Source organism: Gorilla gorilla, chromosome 12, assembly GCF_029281585.2.
Source record: "Gorilla gorilla gorilla isolate KB3781 chromosome 12, NHGRI_mGorGor1-v2.1_pri, whole genome shotgun sequence".
NCBI classification, from domain to species: domain Eukaryota; kingdom Metazoa; phylum Chordata; class Mammalia; order Primates; family Hominidae; genus Gorilla; species Gorilla gorilla.
The window spans coordinates 73,742,412-73,766,870 of NC_073236.2; positions in this window are offsets into that span (position 1 = coordinate 73,742,412).

The window sequence follows — 24,459 nt, forward strand, 5'->3', positions numbered from 1 at the left end:
CTCCCCGAAATAAGCATTTCCAAAATGTTACCCCATGTCCACCTTCTTCTGCTGGGGCCTTGATAAATTTTTCTCTCTTGCATCCCTGCCTCCCCCAGGTTAGCAGCCGCTAAAAATTTTATACACCTCACTTGACCCCTCCATTCCCTCATCCCCATCTCTCAACCCCATCTCAATGAGCCAGGAGCTTCTGCAGAACTGGTTTAGTGAAATTTTTGGGTGGGGAAGTTCATTCCGTCAACACAAAATAGTTCACAGAAACTACTCAAGTCTAGCATTAGGTGGGAGGCAAAAGCTCATAACAAAAGAACGTGATTTGGACCGAATTTCAAGACAGACACAAGCATCATGTTTTTCAATGATGAGAAAGGGATGAAGTCAAAATCCCACTGGGTGGGACAATGTGAGGAGGGAGGAACAGAGCTACTTAGTTCCAAGGCTAAGAGCTCTCAAAAAGCTGATATAAGTGTGTCCTCCTTGAAAGTAAACTCTTTAAACTTGAAGTGTAGATGTTTACCAAGCAAAGATCAGAGCCTGAAGTTAAGGTCTCTCTACAGAAAATTCACAAGGGGGAAATAAGTCAGAGCGACAATTTTTAGAGAGTTCAAAAAAACTGTAATGAAAGTGTCTCTTGATATGTATTCTTGCTGTGTTGTAATCTTCCCAACCATACTCAAAATGACAAATCAAGAACTTTTAACTTGTAACAGAGCTGCAAGTTAATCAGTCCAAAACCCTGCCTCCTTGTAGGCAAAGTTTCCTCCCTTGTTTCCCCCATGAAAAGTTTAGACCCTGAAACATTAAGCTAAAGATGTATGGTCACACCTATAGTTAGCAGTAAACAGCAGAGGGAAGTGAAGTGTATTAGGGTTGATGTCTCATAAGGGCACTTAAGTCCTGATGAGGTCTTGGAATAATTTTTATAATCATCTGAAAGAATTAGTGTCAGTTTAGATCTTCCAGGGACTAGCCTAGATCAGTGCTTCTCAAACTTGAGCATGCATCAGGATCAACTAAAGAATCTGTGAAAACACAGATGGCTGGGCCTCAACCCCAGAGATTCTGACTCAGTAGTTCTGGAGTGGGGCCTGAGAATGCATTCCTAACAAGTCCTGTGATGATGCTGACACTACAGGTCTGGGATTGGCCTAGATAATTTGGCGGGGGGTCTGATTCCCTAGAACATTTCTTGGAGCCTGATTTTTATGACTAGTAGGCAGCCTCTGTCCAGTTTACTCCACTCAACTTCCCACACAGGTCAAGAAAAGTGATTTCAATCTTTGACACAGAATGATGTCCATGGCGTGATGGGGTAAGCAATTCAAACACATGAGTAAAAGCTAGAAAATGATGCATGTGTGTATCTACTTTCAGAACTCCAAAAACTCTACAAATAGGCTTTGCCTCAACTCTGGGTTGAACTCAAGATATGAGGCCTAGAGTAAGTACTATTTATATCTTGGAAATAATACATGGGTTCTGTAAATGCCTGCCTTTTTTCTTCCTTCCTTCCCTCCTTCCTTCCTTCCTTTCTTCTTTACTTTCCTCTTTCCTTCCTTCCTTTTTTCCTTGCTTCTTTCCTTCCTTCCTTTTCTCCTTTCTTTCTCCTTTCCTTTCTTTCCTTCCTTCTTTCCTTCTTCTCTCCTTCATCCTTCTTTCTCTCATCCTTGTTTCCTTTCTTCTTCCCTTCTAAAAATTACTGAGTCAAAAATAAATTTTAAAAAGTAAGTTAAGCTGACAAAGCACAAGTTGGAACTCATCTCAAAGCTATTTATCCTGAAGGCCACCATTCTGGTTTTCCTGAGCTTTTTCCTAATGGGAAAAAATGACAGTCCATCTTGGAGACCTTCACGGCATCCTTTACAAGTGGGAAATTCCCATGGCTCAGTCTCCATCCTACTTCAAGTAGGACTTTAGGGTCTGGCCAGCACAAAGACAAGGACAGCCATGAAAGTCAGAGGTGGGGGAAGTCATCCATCTCACTGTCAATGGCACACATCACTCTGATGTTTCAAGCCCTATATACACACATCATTTTGCGTGATTTATGGCCCTAATTAGATCCCAGTGGCAGTATTCCATCAGCTAACAATGCATATCCTAATCACCTTTTCATCATACAAATGATTTCCTTAACTTTGCAAGCATAACTTAACAGCTTTTATTTTAAAAACTCATGTTAACAGCTTTCCTGTGGTAACCAGTAGGGGTGCTATGATAAGAATCTAATTTGCTGTAAAAATGACTCATTTGTCAAATAAGCATTAAAATAATTGTTCCCCTTTTGACTGTTACCCTGCTGTTTCCAGTCATTTTCCAAAACTAAATTATTTACTCATTTGGAAGTTCAGCTGTGCATATTTTAATTGATATTCCCTCATAGGACTCATATTGTTAATGACAATAATTAACCCGAAAAGGCTGCTAAATAATTATGCTGGAAAGATATGAAGTATTTGCACAGAAAATAAAATCAGTGTTTGAAAAACTATCAAAATGTAAAACTTTCATATTTTATGGCAAAGCATAGTAATAGTTCATAATCAAATTAAAGAGAGAAAGGGAAAATGTAGATTATATGATTCGATGCAGAGTACTTTATGTTTTCAATATAGAAAAGTAGTATAGCTAACAAGATTACTCTGTCACCTCAGTAAGCTCCCAGTATTACTATTGTAGCTGGCAATATAAATTGTTCTTCAGCACTTAGCATGGCTTAGAATTGGAGCAAACTAGCTCTTAATAATAATACCTAACACATATTTGCTGCATCTCCGCTAGATAAATCTCCCCTGTGATGGACTTAACAAGCTCCACCCACACCTAACAGAGACACAAACAGTAGACAGACTGTAACCCTTACCCAAGAAATGCAGCTGTCTCTCAATGTGTTGAGAAGTTCTCAACATAAGTGGCAACTCCTTACTCTCTGGGACCCAATAAGAGTAGAATTCAGAAGAACCATTTGTTTCTGTAAGCTTGCCAAATTAAACAAAGAAGGGAGAACAAAGGGTTTAGACTTCATATGCGGTCTTCTCTTGCCAGTCTACCAAGCTTCTGGTCTCTAGAATCCATCAACGCTAGTATGCCAATGGAGATAGTTGGAGACCATTTACCCAAGTGGACAGTTAGGACTGCTACACTCACAGAGGTCTTGACATGGGGTTCAAGACCTGGTTATGCATGTTACATAAATGCTTTTGAACTAAAACAGGAAGCAACTTTATAAAGCACAGAAATGATAGAACTTCACTTAAGGTCTCCATTAACTATATTGCCATATTGATGCATGCCTCTAATATGGCAAGAGCAGGTAATTGAACATCAAGAAATGCCTCTGTCATTGCGTCAACTCCCTTCATTTTTACCTTACTGGTAGCATAATAATGTTGTAATGAAAGTGATAATTGGCACTTTTTAAATTTACATTGTTCTATTTATTTTTCTCACAGGTGCAAAGACTAATGCTAATAGGAAGCAGAAGAGTAACTTATGAATACATGGGCTCGCCCTACTTCCACAAATATCTCCTGCAAGCACTGAATACATGGGATAAATGGATGAGTAAATATGGTCCTAATTATGCTTGTCATTAAAAAAATGCAACTTGCATAAAGAATAAGATTTGATTTTAATATATATCTAGATTGTTCATTAATTATCTATATTATTTCTTTGTCATCTATTATAAAAACATTAATTTAGTGGCTATTCTATGCTTAATACCAGCAATATAGTGGCCAAGAGGATAGACAGATGCTCTACACTCAAGTTGCTTACGTTCTGGCAGTTAAACCAGTAATTTTTTTCTGGTCAAGATGATACAGAGTGAGAAACTTTGATGCAATCCCTCTCTCCAAATCTTCAGAAATCATCCAAAGACATAACTGAGCTCAGTAGTAAGATAAACATTCTTGGGCCAGAAATGCAAAGTGGTGGGCTTGGCTATAGCAACTGGCCAACAGGGTTCCAGGTCTGGAAGCAAGCATCAGAGCCAGGAACCCAGCTCCATATTAAATGAGAGGTTGAAGCTAGGGACTAGTGTAAGGCTGCCCTGTAGACAAAATGAAACTGAAAGTGGGGGAGGGACACTACCACTACATTGTGCCTAGCATTAGGGATATGGGCCCACGGAGCTAGGCAGAGATATAATCAGCTTCACAAACAAGAAAGGAGCTAAGCCATCCATCCACTGGCTTAGTGCCTGGCTTTGCCACACTCTTAATATTATCTTAAGGAGAAGACCAAAATGCTGTTATTACAAGATCTGATCCTAAATTTAGGGCAGACGGAGGAAAGGGTAAGGCGGAGGCCACAAACCCACTAGACAAGGAGAGGTGATCACTAAGGGAGAGAAGTGTGTATGTGTGAGTGTGTGTGTGTGTGTCTCTGTGTCTGTGGTAGGGAGGGGAGGGGAAGGAGCCCACTCAAAATGAGTCTCTATAACAAAATTCCAAAATATATTAGATAATCTAGTGCTAAGAAAAGTAGCTAAAAATTAGCAATAGGAGTATGAATTCAAGCCAGATAAAATTAATTTTATAGAACAGCATAACAAAGACTTTAAAATAAGTGTATTTAAAGTACTCAATTAAAAACGAAGTAATAGTCTTTATTTAAGAGAAAAAAGGCCGGGCATGGTGGCTCATGACTATAATCCTAGCACTCTGGGAGGCCAAGGCAGGTAGACTGCTTGAGCCCGGGAGTTTGAGACCAGCCTAGGCAACATCTCTACAAAAAATACAAAACTTAGCCGGGCATGGTGGTGTATGCCTGTAGTCCCAGCTGCTTGAGAGGCTGAGGTGGGAGGATCGCCTGAGTCCGGGAGGTTTAGGCTGCAGTAAGCTATAATCATGCTACTGCATTCCAGCCTGGGTGACAGAGCAAGACTCTGTCTCAAAAATGCACACGCACACAAAAATCAGAGACAACAAACTGTGAAACAAGAACAGGCAGAAATAATATAAGATCATGTAAGTCTGCAAAAGAACCAATTAGAAATCTTGGAAATGAAAAATAAAGTCACAGAAATTATAAAAGAAACTTGTAAGGCAAGTTAAAATCTAGACTGGACAAGATCAAGAGTAGAATTCTGGAACTGGAAGATATTATTGAGGAATTCATCCAGAACAAACCCCAGAGAAATCCAGGGAACAATAGGAGAGAACAGCTAAGAAATACAGGTTATAGACTGAGATGCTCTAATGCTGGGATTAGTGAACTATGGCTCACAGGCCAAACTCAGCCCTCTGCCTGTTTTTGTACAGCCTGTGAGCTAAGTGGTTTTTACAGTTTTTAATGGTTGGAAAAAATCAAAAGAATAATATGTTATGACACATGAAAATTATATGAAAGTTCAATTTTGGTATTCATAAATAAAACTTTAGTCTCATAATGAATACCATAAATAAAATGACCACATTGGTCTGCTTTAAACAACCACATTGGTCTGTTTACATATTATTTATCACTACTTTGTTTTTTTGGGGTGGGTTTAAGGAGCAGAGAGGGAGAGTTTAATAGGCAAGAAAGAAGGGAGAAGAAAGAAAGAAGAAGCTCCCCTGTACAGAGACGGGGGCGGGGGCGGGGTGGGGTGTGCAGTTCAAAGCCGAGAGAGTAGATCTATCACTACTTTTAAACTACCATGGTAGGGTTGAACAGTTGCTACAAGAACTAAATGGGCGACACAGCCTATTTATCCAGCCCTTTACAGACATGTTTTTAGATCTCTGCCCTAATATCCCAGTTTCAGAAAGGAGGAAGGAAATGGCACAGAAGCTAAATATGAAGAGACAATCACTGAGAATTTTCCAGAATTAAAGACTTGGTGAGAGAGATTTAATACTCTGCCACTCCTTAACTGTTCCTTATTTTAAGAATATTGATGGGACATCTGTTGGACCATCACTGAGTTTTATAATCTAAGGTTCCTGGCCAATTGTACTATATCACTGAACTGACCCATTAATTAGACAACTCATCAATCCAGTCAACCATCTGTTGTTGGTCCACTGAAATGTTAGTTTAATTCTGCTCAATGGCATCCAGAAACTCAAACCTTATAAATCTCAAAAAGTAGCCAGGCTTCTATTCATCCATCTCATTAAATTTCTGCCCTCTCTTGAGACATTGCCCCATAAGATACCTTGCTCAGTCAATTCCTTCTGCCAGGCATGTCCTTTCCATGGTTCTTTATGCTGCTATCTTCCAAGTTTCAATCTTTCCAGATATAGCTAACACATTATCTTATTCATTCAGTCTTAATCCTGCAAATATTTAATGAGTGTCACACATGGAGTAAGTGCTCTTCTATATGCTAGGGAGACAAAGGAAAGTAAGTAACAGCCCTTGCCTTCAAGGATCTTACTGAATTTGAAAGACAAGCAGGCAATGAAAATACACAATAAGTGCTGAAATCAGAAGAAGAGGAGCAGATGAAGTGCACATAATACTTGGTGGCTTGATGCAGTCAAGAAAGGTTTCTTGAGAAAGTGAGATCTTAGTTGAAACATCAAAGATGAGTAGGAGTTAGCTGCACACGGGTGGTGAGGAAGAGAGGAAAAAATACTAGGCAGAAGGCATATCATATACAATGGCCAGGAGGTAAGAGCATATGAAGAATTTCAAAAGCTGTGCAGTTAGAAAGTAGAGGCTGTGGTATAGGTAGTGAGTTAGTCATAAATGAAGCTGGAAGGGCAAACAGGAGCTAGATCACTAAGAACCATTTTAGATCTGGAGTATTGGGCAGGGAGCAAAGTGGTCATATTTGAATTTTAGAAAGATTTCCGTCAGCAGAGAGGAGGCTGGCTTGGTAGGGGCAAGATAGGCATGGATACAGGCAGATAAGTCGATTTGGTGGCAGGAAGATAGAGAGATACTATCTTGCACCTTCTGTTTTCTCTGGGAAGTCAGATACAATGCCATCTACTAAGAGGAAGGAGATGGTTGGCTAGGTGGAGGATCTTTGTCATAACTGTCATGAAAAATAGGATAAAGAGATACACAGCTGATTAGGAAAATACAAAGAACTGCCAAGCACATTGAGATTGTAGACCTTTAATTTTTAGCAGCCCATTTACTCAGCAGTCTGGCATGGAGATGACAGATAGTGAGAATTCACAGTTGAGAGTTTTACTTAGCCTATGTGATCAAAGAATATTGAACCCAAGGAGTTGAAGAGGCTTGCAACAGAGTGGTTTTAAATGGACCATGAGACTAGGATGATTAGGGAAGAAAGTGAAGATAAGAGAAACTAGAGAGCTGGAGGACTGGAAAATGCTAAGCCACCTGAATAACAAGGACTCTGAGAGCCCCAGAAGGAGAGGAAGACATGGTTAGATTGTAACATGGCAGTGGTTTCATCAGCAAAACAGTAGTGGATGACACCAAGGTCAGAGAAAGCCATGGGATACATAGATAAAACCAAGAAGAGGCTAAAATTAGGAGCTGAAGTGATAAAGGAACTGAGTGGCCAGGGTATTAATGGGTCATCACGTGGATGATGTTTTCACTGTGGATGATGGAAGATCTTGGCTTGGGGATAGAGAAGAAGACTAAGGAAGCCTTCAGTGAAACAGAAAGAATCATGCAGAAGGTGAAATATTACAACAAGGAGAGGCAGAGGGCAGTTTAATTGAATGGCATAATTGTCAGAGAAGAAAAGGCAATTTTGTATATAAAATGATAATGGAAGTGTCATCGCCAAAGTACCTCCCAGACCAGAGTCCTGTCACGTGAGGGTGGTGGAAACTAGCTGCAGAAAGCCATGTGTTCAGGGGAAACCTGGGTTTTTTAGCTGGATTAGAAAGCGGATGCCAGTTTAGGGAAGAGATTGAGAATATAAAAGAAAGAACTTATCCCTAAAGGGGGATTCTAGAAGGCAAAGTGGAAAGGTTTTGGAGAGTGGGAATTCTGGAGAGGATGAGTCAATTCAGTTTCTATCACTTATTCATTCAACAAATAATTGTGAATTCTAGCCCTTGGCGTACATGTATTTGGTGCTAAGGATTTATAAATGGAGAAGATATGGACTCTCTCCCTAAAGCACTCTTCATCCATTAATCATAGGCCATATTGGAGTTCTTTCAGAGTAATCTCCCCATGACATCATGGTGGAAGCAAAGACTATTGGGAGACTTCCAAGAAGAGATCATGGTTCACTGTCAGGTTCCCAAGCAAAGACATGAGATGGTGAAGGTGTTGACTTCACATGAGTATCCTACAATGATTCTATTGCCATCCAAGAAACAAGGCAGCACAACCTACTGCTGACTCCGTACAAATGCAAGAGGAGGGCGAAACCCCATACCAGGTGTCCCCACTTCCATCTCCACCAGATGCTTTCTTTGAGGTGCCAGCATGGAACAGTGAACAAAGAGAACAAACGTGAACTTCACTATCACAGGGATAACTGTGCTCTGTTTATGTGATTTATCTCCTCCACCAGATTAAGAGCACCTCAGAAATAGGTGTCCTGCCTTATTTCTCTGTACCTAACACTGCACTTAGCACAGCATCTGGTACATAGTAGATAGTCAATAAAAATGTGTTGAGCTGAAATGAACTGAACCATACAACTCACATTTGCATGATATTTAACAGTTGACCAAGTAGCTTCACATTAAATATCCCAGGGTTATACAAACTTTGCAAAGTAATCATTTGCATAGCTCTACTTTGTTGAATGCTCTCTACCTGTTAGAATCAGCATAATTATTTTCTTCACTTTACATATGCAAAAAGTGAAGTTCAAAAATTAAGCAACTTGCTGTGGGTTATACAGTTAGCCACCCGTGGAGATGGAACTAGAATCCAGAGAATCCTGGACAGTTTCTGTTACAAAATGCTGTAGCTCAGAGGAAGTTAATTCCTTGGTGGGCAGTGAGTGTGAAAAAGGAGAGAAGTAATGACATTATGTAGTATAATAGTATTGATACAATTATATGATATACAATAGTGTTGATACTATTATACTATAATAGTATAATGATATTACATAGTATAATAGTATTGATAGTACAGTAATAATATACTATTGATAATTATAATCATTTACTGCCCCTCTATTCTCTGCAGGTTTTACCTATACAATCTCTAATATAAAAACCTGTAGAATACCTATTATTATTCCATTTTACACATGAAGAAACTGAGAATCAGAGAGCCTAATTAATTTACCCAAGTTCCCAGAGCAAGAAACAGGTACACTGCAGCTCCAAACCCAAGTCTGAATTCTTTCTCCCATTCTATTCTGCCTCACAAATCATCCCAAATCAGTCCCTGAATGTTCTCTTGCCTAAATCTTCAACCCTAAGTATACTAAAATGTATAGCCAGAAAGAATTTCAGCAGTTTTTTGTTTTGTTTTGTTTTTGTTTTTTTTTTACACCAGTGCTGAGAGTCAACCAGCCACACTTAACTGACTACTATTCATTATTACTTGGGGGGATAAACAAGGAGGTGAACAGAAAAAAGAAAAGATCATTAATTCTTTCTTTCTTTCATTCATCAAACATTTATTGAGTGCTCATGATATGCTGGTCACTGTTCTGGGCATTGAAGATGAAGAATGAAATAAAACAGAAAAAAATCTCATTCCTTATGGAACACCGATTCCAGCCAGTCACTGTCCTCAGTGGTCCTTACTCTTGTTACAGGTACCCTCCCCCTACCACCCCCCATCCTTGACACACACACACACACACACACACACACACACACACACACACACTCATAGAGCCTTTCCCACCTCTGCAAATGGCAATCGTGTTCTCTGGCCCCCAGGTTCTGAAGAGAGACAGGCTGCCCTGTAAACAGAGCATCCGCAAATGATGTCCAGGGACTGGATTTTTATAGGGCCTAGAAAATTGTACCCCTATGGCTATTTGAGAGAACCTGCAGCCATCATTTCCCTTAGTCAGGGGGATGTAGAGATAAGGGAAGAAAGCAGATGGCAGGCAAGCTGCAAAATACCATGGCTAAACCACACGTGCTCAAAAAATGAGCTGCTCTACCAGACCTCAGCTGAAAGCTACCAAGCTGAATCTAAGGGTTATGTTGAGATATTGCCTTGCAACCTCAGCCCTCAGAAATGGTTGTGTTTCCTTTGAATGCTGTCTACCCCTCCTCCCACGTGGGCAGAGCTCCTCATTGCCAAGCCTATTTTTACGGTTCATCTCCAAAACAAGTACAAAATAGTGTGGGTCTCAGATGAGTCCTCCCTCTCACTGGCCACTGGAACACCATCTGCAAGTTGAGTGGGAACAGTAAACACTGCAGGTTAAGTAACTTATTACTAATATTTTCCTTGAGCTCTGAAACTTTTTAAACAAACAACAACAACAATTGTATCATAATAACCTTCCAGAGGTTAACAGCCGGCAGGTGGTCCAGCTCAGCTGAAATGCAAACCAGACAGCTGTTTGATTATAAACTGTTGATTCTTAATGGTGATCTGGGGAAAACTTCTTGCTGAAAAAGGGTCTTCTCTTAAAAATGCCTAATGAAACAACACATAAATGTCAAAATGACAAAAATAAGGAAGTGTGTCATAGACTAAGCATTTTAATGTCCTTTCTGGCTTCCTCCAGAGTGTATGTACTCTAGACCTAGCCACATTTAATGGCACAGATTCTTAAAGAGGCGGTGCGCAGCACGAATTTTTACGACCCAAATAAAACTTGGAGAGTCACTTTCCCTGCCATAGTCAGTGTCCTCAGCAGATGTGTGGGAGGCTCATGTTTCAAACCAGCCACCCGAGCCAGCACTTTACCTGGACCCAGAGGCTATGCAAAGAGCGAACATGTGAGGAGGATGTTAGGAAACGGAGTAGTGTAGCATTATCCTGTCTGTCTCCAAGCCATTAAAACCTGGTGGGGATTCCCCAGGGAACCCTTGGCAAAATTAGAGAAAATTCCAAGGACTGATAAAATGGTTTGAGAATGGAGGATAAAAAGTTTCTAGTCAAAACCTTATATTAACACCACAGGGCCCCACAGACTGATGGCCATGACTGTTTTCTTCCCCTGATGATGAAATGAGACAAAAGAAAATCACTCTTTAAATCCATATTTAATTACTTGTCTATTACATTACAATCAGAAACATTTCAGAAAGTTTGCAAAGAAAAAAAGTCAATCTCATGTACCTCATAGATATGTGCATAAAAATATAAAAACTTTTTTAAAAAGAAAAGAGTCAGACTTTTTTATACTAAAATCTATGGCAAGGGGTGAAATGCAAAAACCTTAGGACAGTAAAGAAAAAAAACTGATATGACAACCATCTTTTAAAAAAAAAACAGAAATAAGGAACAAAAATGAACAGCGTAAAAGGGAGAAGTTCATATCTCCTAGCTTAGTTGCAATAAATTAGTAGAAACTTGAGATCACAGGGAGTGAAAAAAAGATGTTACTTGGTTTTGCTCCATGTTGGATGGGGTTTTCTGACCTGACCAAGGGCAAGAGCAAGGGGTAGCAATGAGCTAGACACCCTGGGATAGGATGGGTAGGAACAGAAGGAAGCACACAGCATGCTTAGCAGGCCCTAAATACCTTCTAATACCATCAAAGGAAAAACAGAACTAGAAGGAGTTAAAGCGCTAAAATGAGATTTTATTCAGAAAAATTATTGCAATGAGTGAAAAGAGACCTCAGCACGGAACTAGGCTCAATTCTCAACACAACAAAGAAAAGTGGGAATTTGTAGCCAAGGAGTGGGTTGGGGGAGGCAGGGGGATATGGATGGAAAATTCCTAAGAGCAAACATGAAGGGAAGGGGGACTCTGGCTAAACAAACCTAACAGGACTCTTGCTGAAGGCAGGCAGGGTGACCAGCCATCACCTGGGAGGCGGTGGAGGGTGAGGAACCTGGTCAGATACGGAGGGGGTCAGAAATCCAGGATGGGGTATTCTGGCTAAACTTAATAGGATTATTGCTAAAATTGGACAATACAGGGATGAATATAGAAGCCTAAAAGTGAAGATCCATTGAAAAAAAGATTCAGAGGAGCCTGATTAAAATTTGTTCAAGGAGAGAAACTTTATCACTAGCTTGTAGAAAGAGGGATATAAGGGTGGTAGTGATACATTCTGATAAAACAGTCTAAATCCTTTTGAGGGCTTTGTAATTTTACCATACCAGAACCAAACTAGGGTTGCTTCTTAATTCCTGAAGCCTCTGAAGGTGAGACAAAATATAATTTAATAAATATTTATTGATGCTTGGCATACAATATATACTCTGCTAGGCAATATGGAGCTACAAAAACCAAGTCAATTCTATCCTGTCGTGTTCACTATTATACTCCAGGACTCTTAGAATGATGACTAGCACATAGTAGGTGCTCAATAAGCATTTTTATGCTAAAGAAAAAATCAAGGACAGTTCTTGACCTCAAAGAGCTTTCAACCCCCAAGAAGGAGAAACACATGAATAATGAACTAGAAGAGAAAACATAAAGGCAAGAAGATTCTTCTCTGTACTTTACTGTCATGTTTGTTATATTTGTATCTGCTATGTAGTTAAGGAGCTTCCAGGAATGCTACATGGGGGAGGGACACTTTGAGCTTGACCTGAAAGTTTGAGAAGGATTTCAACAACGAAGGTTAATTCCAGAGACACAGTAAGTTAAGAAACATAAGTGCAGATAGTAAAAACTGATACTGAATTTACCTAGTCACAACACATTTCTTCATAGATTGCTCCCATTCCCTTTAAAACTCTAAATATTAGTAATTGATACCTCCACATATTTTTCATGTTAAAGAATTTTTGTTTTAAAAGTACAATCTTGTGGTTTTCTCTCTGAAATAGTCATCCCTCAGAATCCCTAGGGGATTGGTCCCAGGACCCTCTTGGATACCAAAATCCATGGGTGCTCAAGTGCCCGATATAAAATCATATAGAATTTGCATATAACCTATGCACATCCTTCCATATACTTTAAATCATCTCTAAAATATTTATGATGCCTAGTATTATATGGCTGTGTCCCCACCCAAATCTCATATTGAACTGTAGCTCCCACAATCCCTACATGTCATGAGAGGGACCCAGTGGGAGGTAACTGAATCACGGGGGTGGGCTTTTCCTGTGCTGTTCTCATGATAGTGAATAAGTCTCTCGAGATCTGATGGTTTTATAAAAGAGCATTTCCCCTACACATGTTCTCTTGCCTGCCACCATGTAAGATGTGCCTTTGCTCCTCCTTCACCTTTTGCCATGATTGTGAAAACTCCCCAGCCATGTGAAACTGAGTCCATTAAACCTCTTTTTCTTTGTAAATTACCCAGTCCTGGGTATCTCTTTATTACCAGCCTGAGAACAGACTAATACATAATACAATGTAAATGCTATGTAAATAATTAATATACTGGATTGTTTAGGGAATAATGACCAAGAAAAGAATTCTGTACATGTTCAATATGGATGCAACCATCCGCCTTTTTCCAAATATTTTCTATTTGCAGTTGGTTGAATCTACAGATGCAGAACCCAAGGATATGGAGGGCTGACTGTAGTTGCTTACCCTACAATTAAGCTAATTCAGATATGATTATTAGCTAGCTGTTATTACTCATAATGTAACCATAACCTCACTTCTTGAGGTTATATCAAGCAATTCCCATCCCACATGTGCAATATAAATGTACAGTTCAGACCTTCAAGCCTCCTTGGTATACAAAGGTGATATTTGCATTTTTGACATTACCTCTCAGTACCTTCCTCAAGAATTCTGATGAGTACCAGGGCTTCATTTTCACTACTCTGCTCCTTTTGTCTCATTTGGCTTTGCCCTTTCTGTTTGACTCTCACTGCCTTCTAGCTCCTACCATCACTTGGCTTAACTCTCATTCCATCACAGCCTTCCTTTTGTTGAGAATCACAACTCTTGAGGCTGGTAAGACTTCAAGAAAAGTTCTTCTGCTGACTCATGTAAGCCTCTTGTATGAGTTTGCTGGGGCTGCTATAACAAAGTACCATAGACTGGGTAGCTTCAGCAACAGAAATATATTTTGTCACAATTCTGGAGGCTAGAAGTCCAAGATCAAGCTGTCAACAGGGTTGGTGTCTTCTGAGACCCCTCTCCTTGACCTGTAACTGGTTTCCCTCTCTCTGTGTCTTCACCTGGGCTTCTCTGTGTGCATCTGTGTTGTAATCTCTTCTTCTTATAAGGATACCAGTCATATTGCATTATCTCTTTAAAGCCCTATAGGGGTTAGGACTTCAGCATATAAATGAGGGAAGGGGGACATAATTCACCTCATAACAGTATCCACATCACTAAAATTCCCTGATCATCCATTTCCGTCTCTCTAGAAAGAGGCAGATTCTTTAGAGAATGACCTAGGTATTTTTCAGTTCTATGAGACCAAGGGTTGAGACACTTGCCTACCTAAGGCCTATTCCCTGGCTACTTCCTATGGGAATCACTAGTTTGTCTCAGGTCTGATGTCGTCATTAAGTAAAACATGAAAGTTCCCACTTGATGCCAACAAGGTAGCTGAGAATTAAAATAGCTAAGGGATTTGACAGAAATCTTTTCAGTTAGTTGAAAAAGAAAGGGCTTTACAATGCAGTGTCTTATATAAAAACAGATAAAAATAAGCTAACATGTCATCCATCAGTTTTTTTAAAAAATGAATTTTAACATTAGTTTTCTAGACATAATTAATACCCAAAATTAACCCTAAACAACATAATTTAAGCAGAAGTGCTGGTCTTGCCAAGTGGATGTTTATCTTTACGGTATTCTTTTGAGATGGTCAGGAAGGCTGTGTTACTCAAATATTTAACTCTTCTACTTCTTGCTGCAAGATGGCTGGAATTTCACCCTTAGAACATAAGTTATTTAAGCTAGTGCTTTGTTTTGTTTAATTGTATTGCTTTTGATAATGGAAATTCTCAAATACAATAGTAGAGAGATTATATAATAAACCACCATGTACTCACCATTCACCTTCAATAATTATCAATATAAAGCCAATATTACTTTATCTTATAATAAGAAACTTTTCATAAAACTATTTGGTTTTCTAAAGCACAGAACATGTAGGAAAATCAGGAAACGTGAATGATTATTTTCCTCTACTTATCAGTTTTTAAAATGATGCTGTTTCCTAGTATTCCCCAAAGGTGACCAATAAGGTATTTTGAGTTTTTTGGGGGGGTGGGGAGTTTTTTGTTGTTTGTTTGTTTTTGTTTGTTCATTTTGTTTCAAGGTATCATTATGAACCATGGGTTTAAACATATATGTTATACTCAAATTCATTATATTCAATTCTTATCTGTGCCAAAATAGTCCTGTATTTTCTAAGTGGAAATTATTTATCTCTTGAGTCCTTTTGAAATAATCCCCATATGACCAAGAGCTTTATTAAAAGATGTTCTCAACTCATTTTGTACATTTATTTCTCCATACATGGAATTACTTACCCCTTTCTGCAAGGAGCTGTAGTCTCTTGATGGGAAATGGTATTAATATTTAGTAAACAGAAACCAGAGACAGAGTACACATTAGTACTGGTGTAGTCATTATATTTAGGTCTTTTTTGAGAATAGAATATAAAATACATCTTTTTTAAAAGAAATAATATTATGAAATCACATGAATTATTTCCATTTAAATTCAAGACTACAGGATTTTTCCTTTATCTCATTGACCTTTCATCTTTATTTCCTTAAACCTCTCTGAAAACCTCAATTCTAAGCAAGCCAAAATAAATACTCATTTGAATTATCCCATACAAACACACAACAACTGCAAGGTAGCAATATCAGCACTATGAGCAATAATTTGATGTGAAACTACTAAATTTGAATACTGCAAAATAGTTTAAGTGTTTTTTTTCTGTAGTTCTTTTTGCTATTAGAGTATACCCCACTGGGGTTATCCAGTCAAATCACTCTGTTATAAAGTTAAGCTAGAGTTTTTGATGAAACAAGACATTTTGACATGACCATTTCAAAACAACTCAAATTGCTGAAGCATTGTTTTTATTACCAAGGTATATTTGCAACAGAAACCACAATCCCCACCCAATCTCTAAACCACACCCCAGATGGGGTGAGGTTCAGAAATGAGGTGTGTTCATTGTATACATTACAAAAATATATTTCTTAGGAGGAACTATCAGGTTCTTTTATTTTTTTTTTTTTCTTTCCAAAGTAAACATTCTTCCAGGAGGAGTAAAAATCCAAACCATTACTGGTAACTTACCCTTTAGTATTAAGGGGCTCTCAAAGAACTAGGGGAAAAAGTTTGAAGTCACTAACTAGCCAAGGGAAGGAGGATCAAAGAAAAATGTCAATGCAAAAAGCAGAACATTAAGATCCTCAGATTGCGACTCAAAAATGTTTCTTTCATTCTACTTTTCCCAAGAGTCATCTCTTATAAAAATTACCAGATAGGGAAGTGGGGGAGATTTCATGGCAGTCAACATCCTTAAACCTCCTCTAAATCACTAAATTGCATTTGAGAGGCACAACATTTTTCCCCATAGGTATATTTATGTTCCTTCCATTTCCCCCTTCTTTTTTGACCTCTCTTTCCCCATTTCCTGAGCCAGGGGTTGGCAAACTACAATAAGTGACCAAGCCCAACTGATACCATTTTTTTCTAAATAAACTTTTACTGGAACACAGCCAGGCCCACTCATTTACGTATTAACTGTGGCAACTTTTCCACTCAAATGGCAAAGCTAAGTAGCTGAGAAAGAGACTGTATGGATCATGAAGCCTAAAATATTTATTATTCAGCTCTTTACAAAAAAAGTTTGCCAACATACTTTTGACCCTAACTAACTTCAGTTTCCCAGGGTATAGCTTGGCCCTTCTGAGCTTGAAAGATTGCTAAGCTTTTATTTAAACTTTCCAATGAGAATAGGCCAACTATCTAAATAGGGCAGACTATAGGTTCTAGAAATTATGCTAAATTCAAGTTCAAGAGCAGTGTCTGCTGGAAGGGATCCAAAGTCATAGGTTCAGCTTACAATTTTTTGAGACTTCTGAAATGAACTCAAAAGTTTCTTTTAGGCAGAATATAACCAGAAATATTTAAATATTTCAGTTAAGGATAGTAATGACTACTATCATTGCACATGTTTTATGTATTAGGTACCATGATACACACTTTACAAGTTATTATTAACTTATTTAATTCTTATATCAACTTTAGGAGATGGGCACTCTCATCATCCATATCTTATCACTGGAAAAATAGACTTAGGAAGAGTAAGAAACTTGCCAAAGTTCATATCAGTAGAAGGCAATGGAGCTGGAACACCTACTCAAGCCTTCTCAAAAAAAGCATATGATTTAAAACCATTAGCCAATGGCGCTCCTAAGCCAGGATGCTGGAGTTTTCCATTGCCCAAGTCCAGAATTTCCTGAGAAAGAACTGACCCTTCTTGTTCAGGGCTCAGACTGCTTAGAGAGAGAACTAACCACATGAGAAGGAGAGGAATCTGTCATCAAAACTATGAGATAACTTCTTTCATTAAAGAGACTTCCAGTTAAATATGGCAGCCCAACCACAGACATGTATCTTTTCTTCTATTTAGGTCCACTAAAATGATGAGAAAGAAATAAAAGGGTATAAGTTCTCATGAACTAAAGAAGCAGGAGATGAGGCATGAGCAGATAAAAAATTTTTAAGACATTCTTAGAAAGAAAAAAAATCAAGAAAAACGAGTAATGACCAATCTAGCTGCTTAGGAAAATTAGCACCAAATGTCCCTACAGGAAGAGATACCAGTGGGAAGAGGGTGATCATCCCCAACAGAATCCCTAAGAGACTCAGGAACTAAAAGTTATGGATATTGCACAAGGCAGGGGTCAGGCTCATGTCTCAATAGGGATTTGGTGGGTGATAGTAGATATCTGCATATAAGGTGGTTGTATCCCTCAATCGCTTCCCTCACACCACACAGTCCCCAGGCAGAAGGCTGTAGTCCTTCTAAAAGGAATAAAATGAGAGGCTCAAGGCATAGCAAAGGAAAAGGATAACACAGGAAGATAAAAACTAGAGGCTTAAGAAAGCTTTGTGGGACTGCCAACTAGCCTCCTTTACTTGTCCTTTCCCCAGAACACCTACAGCAAAGTACATGCCCCACCTTCAGGTCTCTTTGCTGGAGACACTAAATATCCCCAGACTACCATGTGTGACATGTGAGGCATTAACCAATGAGGATGCCACTCTCTGCCCAGTGACCATACAGGGAAGTCCATCACTTGACAGGCCCACAAAGCTTTCACAAAAACCTCATTCTTAAATAGAAACAGAAATTCAATGACCAGACTTGAGGAAGGCCTCCAGAATAAAAGAGATAAGAAGAAACCAACAGAGAAAGGGGGACACAGTTGAAATACAGATGATGTAGAAACAAACAAAAGAAAGCTTCACAAACTATAACAAATAGTCTCAGAAAGATAAGAGAATATTACACCTATAAAACAAAATTGGATGCCACAGAGGAAGCACAATCAGAGAAAAAGAAAGGGTTCATGAAAACTAAATTTATGCTAGATAAACCCTTAAAAACTCAGTAGAAGATTTGGAAAAAAAGGTCATGGAAACTTCCTTAAAAAAATAACAGACAATGGAGAAGTGAGAAATAGGAGAGAAGCAAGGAGATAATAGAGCATCAATCTGATTATTCCAATGTCTAATTTATTAGAAGTTCCTTAAAAATAAAACCAAAAAATGAGGAGATGGAAACTATCAAATATATAATACAAGGAAACTTCTCTAAATTAAAGTTATAAATCTTTTGGCTACCCCACCCCCTACCACCATACCACAATCCCAAGTGAACACAGAATATCCAGGAAGAAAAAACATTTTTTAAAAAACTCATACTAAGGTACATTATTGTGAAAATTCAGACTAAGAGTAAAGTGAAAATTCTAAAAAGATTCTACTGAAAAACTTCAGGTCATGTGCAAAGGTGTAATAATCAGAATGACATAAGACTTCTTAGCAGCAATAAAATTGTGAATGTCAATGAAATGATCTCTTTAAAATTCTCAATGAGAAGTGATTTTTAACACAGAATTCTTTATCCAGCTGTATTAGGCCATTTTTGCATTGCTATAAAGAAATACTGAAGGCTGGGTAATTTATAAAGAAAAGAGGTTTATTTGGCTCATGGTCCTGTGGGATGTACAGAAAGCTTAGTGCTGGCATCTGCTTCTGGTGAGGCCTCAGGAAGCTTATGATCATGACAGAAGGTGAAGAGGGAATAGGCATGTCATATGGCAAGAGTGGGAGCAAAGTGGGATGGGCCCAGGCTTTTAAACAACCAGATCTCACATGAACTGAGTGAGAACTCATCACCAAGGTGATGGTGCTAAACCATTCATGAGGCTCTGCCCCCATGATCCAATCACTTCCAACTATGCCCAACCTGCAACATTAGGAATCACATTTCGACATGAAATTCGGAGGGGACAAACATCCAAACCATATCACCAGCCAAATCAAAAATCAGATGGAGGTATGGAAAGGAAGACTGCTGTGAAGAACTCAGATACGACTTCCCTGGATCTTACAGCTGACTGTACCCTTTGTAGGAACATGCTGGAATGGTACCTCATTATTAAAAAGGAAAAATCAAGAAGGAAAAAGATTTAAGGAGATGCAGAAAGCAGGGGATCCAAACCAAAGGAATGGCAAAGGGAAGTCTTCTTTGTGGCAGCTGTGCAGTTCCTATGCAGGAGGCCACCAATTTTTGTTTTTGTTTTTTAATGGAATTTATTAAATGACAAAATCACACATTTGGGGAAAACAGAAAACTGAGAGATATATAATAGATCTGACAGATCAATTGGGGGGAAAAATTAAGAAAAGATTCAATGATAATCTTAAATGCTTCTCACAAATATTTTTAGCTCCTGCCTTTGAAACACGTGATAGAATTGCTCTTCAATGGTACCTTACAAGTGGTGGAGCCACTTGACCAGTTCTGGCCAACAAATTGTGAGCAAAAGTGATGTATATCACTTCTGGGACACACCATTAAAATTTTGGTTTGTTGCTTTCCAGAGCATTTTCTTTCTGGCACGGAAACTGACTGGGTTCAAGGTGATGGTTGCTCTAAGAGCCTAGGACCCTTAGAAACCACAATAAACAGAATCCCTCCTCCATTCCCTTTTGTCAACCTACAGTAGACATATAACATGAACAAGACATAAACCTCTGCTGTTTTAAGCCACTAAGATGGTAAGGTTGTTTTTAACTAAACAAAACCTAGCCTATCCTGACAGGTACATAGAAATCCATGTGTGAAAATAGGACAATAGTTAAAATCATTAGGACAAATATCTAACGCATGCTGGGCTTAAAACCTAGATGATGGGTTGATGGGTGCAGCAAACCACCATGGCACATGTATACCTATGTAACAAACCTGCACATTCTGCACATGTATCTCAGAACTTAAAGTAAAATTTAAAAAATTATAGTACACTACTGCTTCTACACTGATAATGTTTATATCATTGTAATAATGAAAACTCTGACTACTAATTTAATAAAAAATCTGTATATGACTATAGTGAGAGGTTGGAGGAGGAAGAAGTAAGGATGTGATCAAAGAGAACCAACTCACTATCTGTCATCAAAAAGTGCTTACAGATAACGCCTAAAGTTGACAAATCAAAAAACAGTAAAGATTTCTTATTTTAGCAGTATGGAGATAAATACCAAAAGAATCAGTTTAGAGTATTAAAAGAGATTTTTTTTCTCTGGGTAATGAAACTAGGTAGTCATGAGAATGGAAGCAAGGAGCTGCTCTCTTTATATGTGATCTAGTATCATTGATTTTAATTATATGCATGTATCACTTAAATCAAAATGAATCTCAACAGTGATTCTGAACACTTAGCTTTATTTGACATTTCTATCTTAAGAGTTGAGCACTAAGTTGGGTTTTCTCCCCATTTCATTGAGTTCCTACCATGGAAGGCAGAGTTGTATATATTCTTTCTCACCCTCTCTCTTGAGCCCTCTCCTGAACTGCCTTGAGATTCCCAAGGCTAAGGGGCTGTACATCAGGACTGGCCAAGGCATCCAGGGTCCCCTGGGAGCACAACAGTAGCATCAAGTCTGACTCATCTGAAAGATAAGCCCTTCTCAGAACCACACCTGGAATTGTTGCTGGGGAGAAGGTGGAAGAAGCAACACACTTTTCTGGACGGATCATGATGTCTGGCAACACAGCAAGCGCTGGTGTTCTGAAATTAACTCCTGGTCTAAGAGTTTCATCTTTGTTCATAAATTTACCCACAAATAAATACATGGGTAAACCTCGGTATGGGTATAAGTTTACCCATAAATAAATATATGGATCATTCAAGTCAGGGTTTCAAAAATATCCATCCTTTCAGTGGCCTGCATCTCAAATGGGATAAACTCCTAAGAACCAAAGAGCTCAAAGTAGCATGCAAGGTTGTGACCTTTGCATGCTGCACCCTCCCAAGCTGCACCCTGGGCTAGGCTTTGTTGCCTGAAGGGAAGAGAAGTGAAACTTTGTGGGGTGCTAACCCAGGAGGATGGAAATAGCAAGGCTCAACATGCCACTCAAATAAATGGCTGGAAACACTCTAAGAAATACGTATCATTAGAAAGAGTCTTAGTATTTCTTTAATAATAATTGAAGAAAGAAATAATAGCCTTGTTATGCCCTAGGAACTGCTCTAATTGCTTTATGTGTGACCTCATGTGGTTGGTATTATTATGATCTCCATTTTACAAATAAGAAACTGAGGCACAGAGAAGTTCAGTATTTTACCCAAGGTTACAAATCTAGTAAGTTGCAGAGGTGCAGTTTAAATCCAACTAGCTGGCTGGACCCAGAACCTACAATGAGTCAGTGATAATATTTGAAGTAAGAATCATTTTCCTAAATGCCACTCAAAGTTCTGCACCAGATAAGAGTGGGGGCTGCTTTTCAAAGATGTCATTGCTACTGGCAATTCACAATGCATGGATGTATGTGAAACAATCATTCCCCGACTGCATAGGTCTACTATTTATATGAAGCTATTTAACTTAATTACAAATAATTTAGGCTACAGATGGGAGCAAAGCAACATTAAGGATCTTGATTTTGAAACCGTTCTAAAATAGCTTTTAAAATCTAGGAGGCAAATTGTCTTTCCAAATCGAAATGAATGTGTGATGCAGTGAAGTCTTAAAGTTATTAGCATCTTTTTGCTGAGCTCCATCTATTTCCTTTGTTATTTACACAATGTACAGTCTTTAATTTCAGCTCTGTGATCAAAGAGATGAAACTAGAGAAGCTCACTATTAAAATCAATGACTGTACTTGGCATGAGGAATGGTGGCAACGTGATAGCTGTACCTCACCTACAAGGGGACACCATACTCTCTTAATGGCTTCAGGCTCTAAAGAAACCCTGGCCCAGGCTCTAAAGGAGGAGTGTGAGGTCACACACACACACACACAGGTCAAGAAAGGCACTCCCGCGCCCATCCCATTCCACCGTACCTGCGAGGGCTCCATTGCTGCAGGCAGTGCCAGGAAACATGTTTTTAGGAATTCAAAGTATCACGTTTCATAATTTGATTTAAATCAATTATCCCATCCCTCCCTGGAACAGGCACAAGCTCCAAAAATACAAAATGTAAATGGAACCAGCTGCAGCAAAAGCCTTTTGCCAGGATGGATTTCAGTCAACGTAATCAGCCTCCTTTTCGAAGTACATTATTGTCGAGACCCAGAGATTGTGTGAAACACTTCCAGTGCTCTGGGAGGGACCAGAAAGGTAACCAATTATGGGAGAGAAGAAATAGGAGCTAATCTTCTCTGTCCTGGCTTGCCTTTGCCCCGAACTCTTAAAATAATTAATTCACTTCTCTGGGGGATACTGGGAAACTGAGGTCGTTATTGGCAGTCTTCAAACACTATCCTTAATTTATGGATATTTACTAAACCACATAATCACCCGAAGTTATCCCATTACAGGGCTCAGCAAAGCCCAGGTCTGTAGCCCTGTGTGTGAAGCTCAATTGTGAGAGGTTTTGAGAGTGTTTATTAAAGAGGGCATGAGTGTGCCCAGCCATCATGTGGACCATTTAGGCTCCCAACACACAGCCCAGCGAATGGATCCCATGCATAGGATTTGGCATTCTTCCATTGAAATCCTTCCCTTTAATTGATTTAAAATGATAATTCAATTAAAATAATTATTCTAATCAAACTTCATATCCTTTTGGCAGGTTCTGGCGGGGGGCTCTGCCCTCAGTGTTATTTTAGTATTTGCTTCATTTGTTTTCTCACCAGGCTGACTTTGGCTCTCTGACTCTTTGGAAAATTTGATGTCATTGGGCAATCACTGCACCCTCCTGGAGCTTTCCACTCAAGATGCAGAGAATGAGGGAAACAAAATATCCCAGAGAAATGTTATACTTTGAATTCTGACCAGCAGAGGACAACAAATAACTGAAAATGGAGTACAGTCAGGGTTACTGACACATTCACCTAAATGCAAACCTCCAAGTGGCCGGCCAGCCTGTGTTAAAGCTGTACGGTAAGGATGAATGATAGTCTCACTCTCTGATTCCTATCTTTTAAAAATTTTTTCATTTTTCTTTCAATGGCTGTTGTACTCTTGAAATACATAACCGTTTTATCAGATCTAAGGAAACCTCTGATATGGTTTGGCTCCATGTCCACACCCAAATCTCATGTTGAATTGTAATCCCTACATGTCAGTGGAGGGGCCTGGTGGAAAGTGATCAGATCATGGAGATGCTTTTCCCCCTTGCTGTTCCCATGATACAGTTCTCATGAGAGCTGATGGTCTAAAAGTGTAGCACTTTTCCCCTCACTCTCACTCTCTCTTGCCACCATGTAAGACGTGCCTTGCTTCCCCTTCGACTTCCATTATGGTTGTAAGTTTCCTGAGGCCTCCCCAGACATGCAGAACTGTGAGTCAATTAGACCTCTTTTCTTTATAACTTACCCAGTCTTTGGTAGTTCTGTATGGCAGTGTGAAAACAGACTAATACAATCTCACATAGCATTCTAATTTTAAAAATATTATAACCGTTATCTCATTTCTTTCTTTCTTTCTTTTTTTTTTTTTTTTTTGAGACAGAGATTCACTTAGTTGCCCCGGCTGGAATGCAGTGGAATGATCTTGGCTCACTGCAACCTCCGCCTCCTGGGTTCAAGCAATTCTCCTGCCTCAGCCTCCCAGTAACTGGGCTAATTTTTGTGTTTTTAGCAGAGATGGGGTTTCACCATGTTGGTCAGGTTGGTCTTGAACTCCTGGCCTCAAGTGATCCATCTGCCTTGGCCTCCCTAAGTGCTTGGATTACAGGCATGAGCCACTGTGCCAAGCCTCATTTTTCATACAACTATCTTGGAAGTTACATAAGGCAGATCCTGTCAGACTCATTTTAAAGAAGAAAACAATGTTACACACAGAGAGT